We start from the raw sequence: 12,722 nt of genomic DNA, 5'->3' as shown, positions 1-12,722 counted from the left end.
TACTCCATATAATTTTAGGCATGATTATTCATATAATTATGAAGTATTAAGAGGGAAATAATGGATTAATATAATTAAGAGAAGGTTAGTTGGAATAGAAAGATGTTGGTTAGAAGCAAACCAAATGGCAAGGTGGTAATTTTGGTTTAGTTGAGGGGCACATTGGACCTTAACCTTATATTGCATGACATGTGATTGGTTGGTAGAGGTACACCATTCCAATTTAGATTTTTGTGAAAGAGAAGTGGAGAGAAAAGTGGAAGAAGTCATACATCCCATTTCAAGTTTTCATTTTCGTATTCCTTGGACAGCCCCCACTAATCTGATCATAACTCCCTGCTCACAACTCCGATTCAGGTAATTCTCGAAGATTTGGATTCTACACAGAATTCTCTTCGATTTGGTATATTATTTCGTTCTAATAGCTTGTTTATTTGTGGAGAAAAACGAGCTTGAAGTTGGGACATGCATGCTGAATGTGAAGAAGAGTGGGCTACGGATTTGATGAAGATGAAGTGAAACTTTGACTATGGTGGAAGTTCAATGACAGCAAAGAACATCTTTCTAACCTCTCTAAATCCATGGTGAGTCCTTAGTTAGAGACTTTGGGGGAAATTGTGGGAATTGCATGTTTGGGGTTTAGGGATTGTGAGATAAATCCATGAAATTCATGATACTAAAACATGCTATGTGATAATTGTTGGTTGTTTGTGATGCATATTACTGTTATATGTTGTAATTTGGCACATGCAGGTGGATTCTAGGGGTTATAATACCCCCATAGCGGAACTGATGCGTTCTGCATTTTTCTGATTCTGCTATGGTCCACTAAGCGGGCTAAGGCCTCTTAGCGGATGATGAACATTTTTCTAGAAAATCGCGAGTCCGCTAAGTGGACGTGAGGCCGCTAAGCGGAAGATGCTGTTGGTGGAAAAATAAAATATCGCGAACCCGCTAAGCGGACAGGAGTCGCTAAGCGGAAGATGCTGATTGCAGAATTCTGTTTCTTACCCCTTGAGTGCAGTTCTGGTTTTCATTCGTAACCAGACTCCTCCCTTATTGTTTATGCGTACCTGTTGGTAGTATGTGACGCTGTTAAGTATTTGATTTCAATACTTCCATTTGATTATTTGGAAATTGTGAATTATGCATGACTTGAATGAGATAGTGTAACTACCATTATTTGTTCCTTAATGCTTGATGAATGCAATGTGATGGAACATGGAAATGTGGTGATATCCAAATGTTTTGGTTAAACATTCGGATTGAATTATCTTATGACCTTACGCTTGTTGTGAGTGCGTATGCTTGAATCGAAGTGACTGGGGGCTAGATTGGGATATACCTCTTACTATGAAGTCAAGGTATTTTCTCGGACCATGGAGTCCGTAGAATAGTCCGATGATGTGATCAAAGGTCGCGCACCTGAGCTACCGTTGCAGTGTGCTCGTGAGTTTCCATATGGGGTTTTATTCACTTGGCGTTAACACACTTGCGTGCTCGGTATGGTGGGATTATGTGGCCATGTAGGCCAATACATTTTCGGTAACTCACCTATAGTGAAGTCATGTAGACTACTACTAGGCTTTCGCCCGGTGGGCTCATGCGTCAAGATGGCGGTTCGGTACTTGGTGTTAACACACGTGCGTAAAGGTGGTTACCGGGAGAACGACGCCATTTCGGCTGATGTCATCTCGCGGCCAGATAGGCTTGTGCGAACCCGCTTAACTACTCTTGCAGTGTGCTTTTACGAGTCTCTTGACAATAGGCATGGGTGAACCCATCGAGGGTGCGTTCATTCTATAATCTAGTTGAGGTTTGTAACGACTTCTGGATTCCCCGTACATGGGTATGTGTTTTGGCATACTTGTTTGTCGATACTTGTGTATGATGAGTCCTATGGTGGACGATTCCTTGTTTTCTCCGTACTTGTACCGGATGTGAGGATAACCCCGAATCAATGGTGGATTCGGTTTTGATGCATGTACCCTGTAGATCTGAGTGGACCCATAGGATAGGAGGACTCACTGAGATTTAGTAATCTCACCCCAATCAACTTATATTTTTCAGGTGCAGTTTAGTAGCTTTTGACAGATAGTAGTTTCAGATTGATGGCTTGAAGTGGTGTTGGCTCGAAGACCTCGTCAGATCTCTCTTTCCGCTGTGCAGATCCATTGAAGACAGATGTTTTGTAATTCTTGTTAGAATTTCATGTTGTATTGTATTATGAATCCTTCTATTTCTATAGCTTTTGTATGTACTCAATATCAATTTTTAACGTTTCATACATAATATACTAGTCAATTATGTATGGGGTGTTTCAAGCTACTTCACCAATCCTTTCTAGAATCTCATACGGTCCCACGTATCTCAGACTTAACTTTCTCGACTTAAACAGTCCCTTCAACCTAAATCTCGGAGTAACCTTAAAGAATACATGGTCACCTTCTATAAACTCCAAAGGCCTTTTACGGTTACCCACATAACTCTTTTGACGATCTTGTGCTCGTTTAACCTTATCACGAATCATTCTAATCTTGTCTGTTGTCTCCTGAATAATCTTCGGTCCCAAAACTCTATCATCACCAACACACGTCCAACACAGTGGTGTTCTACATTTCCTCCCATATAATACTTCATAAGGTGTCATACCAATACTCGCGTGATAACTATTATTATACGCAAATTCAATCAATGGCAAAAGCTCTTTCCAATCTCCTCCACTTTCAAGCACACACGCTCTAACATATCTTCTAAGGTTTATATCGTTCGTTCCGTTTGACTGTCTGCTTGAGGGTGATTCGACGTGCTCAACACCATTCAGATCCCGTAGCTTGTTGAAAAGCTCTCCAAAACCTTGATGTAACTTTGGATCTCTACCCGACACCAGAGGGTACACCATGTAAATTCACAATTCCTGCAATAAATAATCGTGCAAGATGACTTGCCTTGTGAGTAGTCTTCACGGTTAAGAAATGTGCAGATTCCGTCAACCGATCTACAATCGCTCAGATAGAATCATATCCACCTTGAGTACGATGGTAATCCAGCCGCAAAATCCATTGAAATATTATCCCACTCACATAATGGAATCTCTGGTAGTTGTAATAACCCACCTGGTCTTTGATGTTCAATCTTTACTTGTTGGCACACCGCACACTCCGATACATACACCGCGACATCTCTTTTCATTCCGGACCACCAATAATCTCCCTTCAAATCTTGATACATTTTCGAAGAACCCGGATGTATAGTGAAAGCACCTTTATGAGCTTCATCCAAAATCCTCCGTCTCAACAACGCATCGTCCGGAACACAATCCTCTGATTAATATAATCATTCCATCCATAGCTCGAGTAAATCCTGGTTGAACCAACACCTCTTGTAACCTAGCATCTGACGCTTGTGCTTGTAGAATGTCATTTCTCAAAATGGAGTTAATATTCAAGTTTCCCATCAACACTCCATTTCAGTCCAACAAATTGAAGATTAAGATCTCGAAATCTTTCCACAATGTATACTCTAACATCATCAATTCGGCTCTCTTTAAAACCTTCCAACTCAATGCATCCGCCACTTTATTTGCTTTGCCTGGATGATACTTCAAGTCAAAATTCATAATCCTTCAAGTATTCCATCCACCGCCTCTGACGCATGTTCAACTCCTTTTGATCGAATAGGTACTTTAAACTCTTGTGGTCACTAAACATTTCAAAATGAACTCCATACAAGTAATGACGCCACACCTTCAGGGTAAAAACAACCGCAACCAATTCTAAATCATGAGTTGGATAATTCTCCTCGTGGACCTTTAACTGTCGAGATGTGTATGCTACCACCTGGCCATCCTGCATCAATACACCTCCTAACCCTTTCTTGGAAGCATCGCAAAATACTTCATAGGACTTTTTTGGATCAGGAACGATTAAAACAGGAGCAGTCGTTAATCTTTTCTTCGAACTCATGAAGCTTTGTTCACACCCTGAATCCCAATCATAAGGACACTCCTTTCTGTTAAGTCTAGTCATCGGTAGAGCCAATTGAGAAAACCCTTTTATAAACCTTCTGCAATAGCCGGCTACACCCAAGAAACTTCGGACTTCTGAGGCATTCTTCGACATCTCCCAATTAATTACCGCTTCAATTTCGACGGATCTACTGCCACACCTCCCTGAGATATAACGTGACCAAGGAACTTTTACCTCCGTCATCCAAAACTCACACTTACTCAATTTAGCAAACAATTCTTCTCTCGCAATACCGACAGAAAAATCCTCAGGTGTTCTCCGTGTTCTTGTGTAGTACGAGAATAGATAAGAATGTCATCAATAAAGACTACTACAAATTGGTCCAAATAAGGTTGAAATATCTGATTGAAATAGTCCATGAAAACAGCTGGAGCATTCGTTACACCAAAAGGCATTACCAAGAATTCATAATGACCATAACGAGTTCTAAAGGAAGTCTTTGGCACATCTGAGCTCTTCACACGGATCTGGTGATAACCCGACCGTAAATCAATCTTCGAGAACATGCAGGCTCCTTTCAATTGATCTAACAGGTCGTTTATCCTTGGTAAAAGGTATTTGTTCTTGATAGTGGCCTTATTCAACTGACGGTAATCAATACATAACCTCATCCCACCGTCCTTCTTCTTTACTAACAACACCGGAGCTCCCCACGGTGAGACACTAGGTCGCACAAAGTGTTTATCCATCAGCTCCTCCAATTCTCTCCATCCAAGTGGTGCCATCCGATACGAAGAAACGGATATAGGAGCCGTTCTCGGTATCAGGTCAATAGAGAATTCCACTTCCCTTTCCGGAAGGAAGAGAACTGACATCCTCGGGAAAAACATCAGGGAAACCACTAACAGCAATTGTGAAATCTCGAATTTGTCACTCGTCTCCTCAGTGAGAACCAACAGAACAAACTCCTCTTTCCCAAACAAGAAATTAATCATACCTACCGTACCTTCCAGAATAGTAGTCAAAACATCTTTCGGAGTAACTTCTTCAGATGGAATAATGATTAGTTTCTCTTCACACCCAATGAATACCGAATTAGAAGAAGGCCTATCCATTCCTAAAACAACATCTACTTTCTTAAGTGGTAAACAATTAAGATCAATTTGGAATTTCTACCACCCACAGATAAAACACAATTCTCACACACCACGGTGTCTCGACTATCTCATCCAAGGTATACACTCGACCAATACCTCTTCCTTGCATTTGATTCTTATTCTGAGGACAATTCCTCACCACATGCCTTTCTTGTCAATGATAAAAAACATTTCACCCTTTTTAAGGTTACACCTTCCAAGGTGATTCTTACCACAACCACGACACACCGCAGGTGCACTAAGCCGAGAACCTTACACTTGTTTCCCTTAGAAAACTTGTGACTTAGGCCGAAATTGTTGGCTTGGCCTTCCTCTCTCATTCTGATTCTTCTTCAAATCTTCCCCAGCTTGAACTTTCTTCAAACTGGTCTCAGCCACTAACATTATCACAACAACTCCGTATAGGTAGTGAACTCCCTCTAGGACACACTATGCGAAATCTCAGCCCTTAAACCAAATAGAAACTGGTCCACCTTCCAACTCTCATTAGGAGCATACCCGGCCTGCCTAGAATAAGTAGCCAGAATTTCAAACTTCTCAGCATAAGTAGCCACCGACATATTCTCCTGCCTTAGCTGTTGGAACTCCAATTCCTTTTTAGTCCTCAGGGAACTAGGAAAATATTTCTCCATAAAAGTGGTCTTGAAATTAACCCACTCCTTAGGTACTTCTTGAATAGTTATCAACGCAGAAGCACTCTTCCACCATCTCATAGCTGGACCTTTTAGCGAATGAGAAGTAACACCACCTTGTCCTCTTCACTACAATGCATGATCTCAAAGATCCCTTCCACATTGGCCACCCACTCGTGTGCCTTAATATGATCTAATCCGCCATGAAATTCCGGAGGATTCATGCGAATGAAATCCTTATAAGTCGCACCTGCAGCTTCGGGTACAACCACTGGAACATTATGACCGCCATTCATCTGTTGCATCATCTGCAGCATGAACTGATTCTGCTGCTGTTGCATCTGTTGCAGGAACTGGGGCCACGGAAAATTCTCATCGCCATTCGGTTGATTCACTTGTGGGGGTTGAGTGTGGGGGTCAACCACGAGTCCTGCGGCCGTCCACCATGTTCCTGGAGGTCATGAAAATGGGATTAAGTTGATCAGGCTCAATACCATAGTCATAACACAACAAAAATCATGGGAACACAACACATCTTGGACAGAAGAAACACTTATAATATCTCATGGCAAGGTCGAGGATACAACCTGCTCCGATACCAACTGTAACACCCATATATAATTACATGCATCAAATCATATAAATATACATGAATCGAAGTATTTGGTACTGAAATACCAATAAGTTCCTAGTCAACACATTATACATATTAATGCTTTAATATAAAAGTTCTACACAATGGCATAATACATACAAGATGTTCAAAAATGAAATTTCTAAGAACTAGATCAAACAATGATCTCAAAGGAACTCCACAACGGAAGCTTCGCCATGCCCAAAATAACAAGAAGCATAAGGAAGTCAAACTGCCTTCTCCTTACCCTTAGCGGAATCTAAAGTACCTGAAATCAATATATAATGGGGTGAGATAAAATAATCTCAGTGAGTTCCCTATCTTATGGGTCCTCTCGGCTTTACAAGGTTCTAGCCTATCACTCTCAAATCAAGACAAGGAACTAGACCTTGAGTTCACACACTAACATTATATGGAATCATACTTAGAGTTCAACAACTCAAACACAAGATTACTAATCGGAAACCAATACCAAGGCATCCCTCTATTCTCGTCCCCTTCTACGTCTAGGAGGTGGCACGAGTCATGGATCCTTTGGAAAATCTTGATATACGAAATGGATTCGGATTCATGAGCCTTCCCCCATGAATCGTCACTTCACATGGCCCGTACACCATCACAAGTCTCTACCCTTAGGTTCCATTCATACACAAAAGTGGGAATCAAACCTGCCAAGATTATTAGTGCCTCTCTGCACAGTGCCTCTCTGCACATAGAATGCCTCTTTTGCATTCAAAGGAAAAATAAGGAAATCAAGAAATACAATGGCTCCGATTAATACATCATACAATGGTGATCGCTCACGCAAACCACTAGGCGTGTTAGCCCTTCATACATTGGTGATCGGTCAGGCAAATCACTAGGCCTGTTAGCCTTTCCTCATAAGATTCTAAATACACGTATGTTCCACATAATGTTCATCCTAGGTACTCTTTGTTAAGCTACATAACCTAACAAATCCTAGTTTTCCTCACTTAATCTCTTATTCGTATAACCCATGTAGTTATTCGGACCTCTTGATACATATCTGTATACGATGAAGTATACCAATCCTCCTGCACTAGGATTCACCCAAACAAATACAATATACTAGGTTACACCAAAGGCAACCAACAATTTTCATCATTTTCTTGTAAACAAATGGCAAGTTATCACAACTATATAGCAATTAATCAATGTGCTAAAAGTATACCGTTCACATAATTCCGAACGATAAAACAACTCGAGGAATCAAACTATTTTTCCCGATTCCCGATTAAATAATTCTTCTTTCTATCCCAAAACCTACACTACTAGAAAGTACACGCTTCTAGCTTCCTACCACTTCGAACGGTGATTAAAACAGAGTTATGGTTCAAAAGTTATGATCGAAACAGTTTTATCTCATTCAACTAAAATTTGTTAAGAAAAGGCTTCAGTTCGCGCCGCTAACTGTTGTTCGCGCCGCCAACCTCAGGCAGTGGCAAACCTCACAGAAAACTCGCAGTGTTCGCACCTCGAAGCCTTGTACGCGCTGCATACTATTAACAGAACCAAACCCCGTAATCCTTCTGCATGGTTCGCGCCGCCACCTATCGTTTGCGCCGAGAAGCGCACGAAATCAGAAGTCCCAGATCTGTTTTCTTGCCTTTCCCATGGTTTAATCCAACCATCTCCATACTAAAACCTGTTCCAGATTCATACTAAAGCATAGAACAACATATATGGTCTCTACTCAGGATTTGTTAGCAGCAACAAACATCAATCTCTTAGATTGAGTCAAACCCTAACATTTTCACCAAAAACCCCAATTTCTCAACTCATGATTTCATCCATAAATCAAAACTATAAGTTTCTAACTAGAACCCACCTCGATTACAAATCGTTGATGATGAAGATGAGTTGATTCGGCGGAGAAATGGTGAAGATCCAAGCTTTTCCTCTTTTCTCCTCTTGCTCTTCCTTCTCTCTAGTTCTTCTCTCTAGAACCTTGTTTATGTTGCAATGAAGAAGAAAAGCAAAGAGGAAAGAATATAAGACTATATTCTTAAGTTAGCACTTCTAACTTAATGTCCTAAGTATCTCTAATGTACCAATTAGTGAAACCTCAATGTCAGTTAATAACATTAGAGCATTTAATTTAATACGGGGTATTACAAAAATGTTTTGAATATAACAACTACAAAAATGGCAGAAATATTATTCCCCAAATATAAATCATACACTTCTTGAAATGAAAAAAAAAAAGAAAACATTATATGCCTTTCATAAATAAATCGGTTCAATTGATGTTTTAAAATAAAAAAACATTATTTTTACTACATAAGCAAATAATGAATATTTTGAATAGAAATAAAGAAGAGTTATATCCGAAAGATGATACAATTAATTAGTAGAGAAATTTTATGGATTAGACAATTTTTTTAGAATTTAAAAAATTTAATATGAAGGACCTTTTAACATTAATTAATATTTTTGTGATGAAACATGAAAAGGGAATGGTTATTATTTTTTTTGCGGCACTCTAAATGCAACTAATGACGTGGGAGAGAATAACATATTTAGTTTTACTAACACAAAATAATAAAATAAGTTTTCGAAAATATTAGGAGTTCCAATTTCTATTTCTGAATGTAAAAGTAATAAATATGATGCTTCAATAGATGGTGAGAGATAACAATGTATTGGAGGTGATAAAATACGCCATTGCTTCAATATTACACTTATATAGTATATTGATCAGTCGTAAAAAATCAATAGACATCCTCATTCCCATATGAATGAGTAGTTGTTAATTTTTCTCTACAACTGGTGAATATACTGTTTGAATATAATATAATTGAAGAAGAGAGATATAAAGGAATTATGTAGTTAACATTATACCCTATATTAGACAAAGAAGAAATTCCTATTACCATCTCGTTTTATATGAATAGCTTGGTAACTACTTTTGAGAAAAATATTATTTGATTAAAATTGGCAAATAATTTTTTTAAATTTTTGTTATATTAAAAAAAGAAGGAAATTAAATAGAATAAGTTTTATTGCTACAATGATGGAATAAGCAATTTCCATTAATCAGTTAGTTAGGTTTAAAATATTTTGAATATAACAACTAGAAAAATGGGAGAAATATTATTCCCCAAATATAAATCATACACTTCTTGAAATGAAAAAAAAAAAGAGAACATTATATGCCTTTCATAAATAAATCGGTTGAATTGAAGTTTTAAAATAAAAAAACCATTATTTCTACTACATAAGCAAATAATGAATATTTTGAATAGAAATAAAGAAGAGTTATATCCGAAAGATGATACAATTAATTAGTAGAGAAATTTTATGGATTATACAATTTTTTTAGAATTTGAAAAATTTAATATGAAGGACCTTTTAAAATTAATTAATATTTTTGTGATGAAACATGAAAAGGGAATGGTTATTTTTTTTGCGGTACTCTGAATGCAACTAATGACGTGGGAGAGAATATCTTATTTAGTTTTACTAACACAAAATAATAAAATAAGTTTTCAAAAATATTAGGAGTTCCAATTTCTATTTCTAAATGTAAAAGTAATAAATATGATGCTTCAATAGATGGTGAGAGATAACAATGTATTGGAGGTGATAAAATAAGCCATTGCTGCAATATTACACCCATAGAGTATATTGATCAGTCGTAAAAAATCAATTGACATTCTCATTCCCATATGAAAGAGTAGTTGTTAATTTTTCTCTACAACTAGTGAATATACTATTTGAATATAATATAATTGAAGAAGAGAGATATAGAGGAATTATGTAGTTAACAATATACCATATATTAGACAAATAAGAAATTCCTAATACCATCTCCTTTTATATGAATAGCTTGGTAACTACTTTTGAGAAAAATATTATTTGATTAAAATTGGCAAATAAATTTTTTAAATTTTTGTTATATTAAAAAAAGGAGGAAATTAAATAGAATAATTTTTATTGCTACAATGATGGAATAAGCAATTTCCATTAATCAGTTAGTTAGGTTTAAAATATTTTGAATATAACAACTACAAAAATGGGAGAAATATTATTCCCCAAATATAAATCATACACTTTTTGAAATGAAAAAAAAAAGAGAACATTATATGCCTTTCATAAATAAATCGGTTGAATTGAAGTTTTAAAATAAAAAAAACAGTATTTTTACTACATAAGCAAATAATGAATATTTTGAATAGAAATAAGGAAGAGTTATATCCGAAAGATGATACAATTAATTAGTAGAGAAATTTTATGGATTATACAATTTTTTAGAATTTGAAAAATTTAATATGAAGGACCTTTTAACATTAATTAATATTTTTGTGATGTAACATGAAAAGGGAATGGTTATTATTTTTTTTTTGCGGTACTCTGAATGCAACTATTGATGTGGGAGAGAATAACTTATTTAGTTTTACTAACACAAAATAATAAAATAAGTTTTCAAAAATATTAGGAGTTCCAATTTCTATTTCTGAATGTAAAAGTAATAAATATGATGCTTCAGTAGATGGTGAGAGATAACAATATATTGGAGGTGATAAAATAAGCCATTGCTGCAATATTACACCCATGTAGTATATTGATCAGTCGTAAAAAATCAATAGACATTCTCATTCCCATATGAATGAGTAGTTGTTAATTTTTCTCTACAACTGATGAATATACTATTTGAATATAATATAATTGAAGAAGAGAGATATAAAGGAATTATGTAGTTAACACTATACCCTATATTAGACAAATAAGAAATTCCTAATACCATCTCCTTTTATATGAATAGCTTGGTAACTACTTTTGAGAAAAATATTATTTCATTAAAATTTGCAAATAAATTTTTTAACTTTTTGATATATTAAAAAAAGGAGGAAATTAAATAGAATAAGTTTTATTGCTACAATGATGGAATAAGCATTTTCCATTAATCAGTTAGTTACGTTTAAAATATTTTGAATATAACAACTACAAAAATGGGAGAAATGTTACTCCCCAAATATAAATCATACACTTTTTGAAATGAAAAAAAAGAGAACATTATATGCCTTTCATAAATAAATCGGTTGAATTGAAGTTTTAAAATAAAAAAAACATTATTTTTACTACATTAGCAAATAATGAATTGTAACACCCCATACATACATTGCCTAGGATATACGTATATGGTATTAAAATGGTACTCGAAAATCATAAACATAAGCAGCAGAATAGATAATGTATAAGTACAAGTACAAAAGCCCAAACTGTCGTGGCCAAAATACAAGAGTTCCAACTGGTACAAATACATATCCATAGTACAAAAGATGGAGATACAAAAGATCAAAGACTACAACGGAATGCATCGCCAAGAAACACCAACTCGAAGCTAGGCCATCTTACCCTTGCCTCGATCCTGCCTCGAACCACCTGTAAAAAGAATAATTGGAATGGGGTGAGATTACTAAATCTCAGTGAGTCTCCCTATCTTACGGGTTCACTCAGTTCTACAGGGAACATGCAATCAACGGATTCACCGAGAATCCGGGTTACCTCACGGCTAGGTGAAAGTACAAACAAGGGTACACCATCAATGGAAGTCCCATAACTATCCAAGAAGGCATCAATAACAACAGGCTCAACGCCATCACAAACAAGTATGCAGACCCGTACCCACGTACGAGGAATCCAGGAGTAAGGGTACGTCCCACTAATTAGGCTACGCAATCCACACCCTCGGTGAGTAACCAAGTACATAGCATCAAGAGACTTGCACAAGCACATCGCAAGACTAATCGGATACTCTTCCTAAATGGAATCCATCCGAGATGAGTTATCACCGTGACATTACCTAAATGGCATCCGGCCCCATCATTGTCCACACGCAGATGAGTTACGACGAGTGCAAACACGCCTTCTTGACAGTACAAGCCCACGGGCGAAAGCCTAGTGATCTTGCCTACGTGGCATCACTAGAGGTGAATCGAAAGTAATGTCGCCTACATGGCATTACTTCTCCACCATACCAAGCATGCTGATGTGTAACGCAAGTGTGGAAGTGCCCCCTTCGGCCCTCACAAGCACATCGCAATGGTAGCTCAGGTGTGTAGAATATACCGAGAACGCTGATGTGTAACGCAAGTGTGGAAGTGCCCCCTTCAGCCCTCACAAGCACATCGCAACGGTAGAAAGTATTCTATGCGATTTACCTCCTCATAGTATAGGCCTACTCCGATTCAAGCATAAGACACAACACCGAGATCACACAACACGGCATAAGCCATCACACAGGCAATCATATTCGAATGTTCAACCGGAACAAACGAAATCAACAATAATAATACCACAATATAAT

The sequence above is a fragment of the Vicia villosa genome, linkage group LG5, assembly GCF_029867415.1.
Source record: "Vicia villosa cultivar HV-30 ecotype Madison, WI linkage group LG5, Vvil1.0, whole genome shotgun sequence".
Taxonomy (NCBI): Eukaryota; Viridiplantae; Streptophyta; class Magnoliopsida; order Fabales; family Fabaceae; genus Vicia; species Vicia villosa.
Note: the sequence above shows the minus strand (reverse complement) of the source record.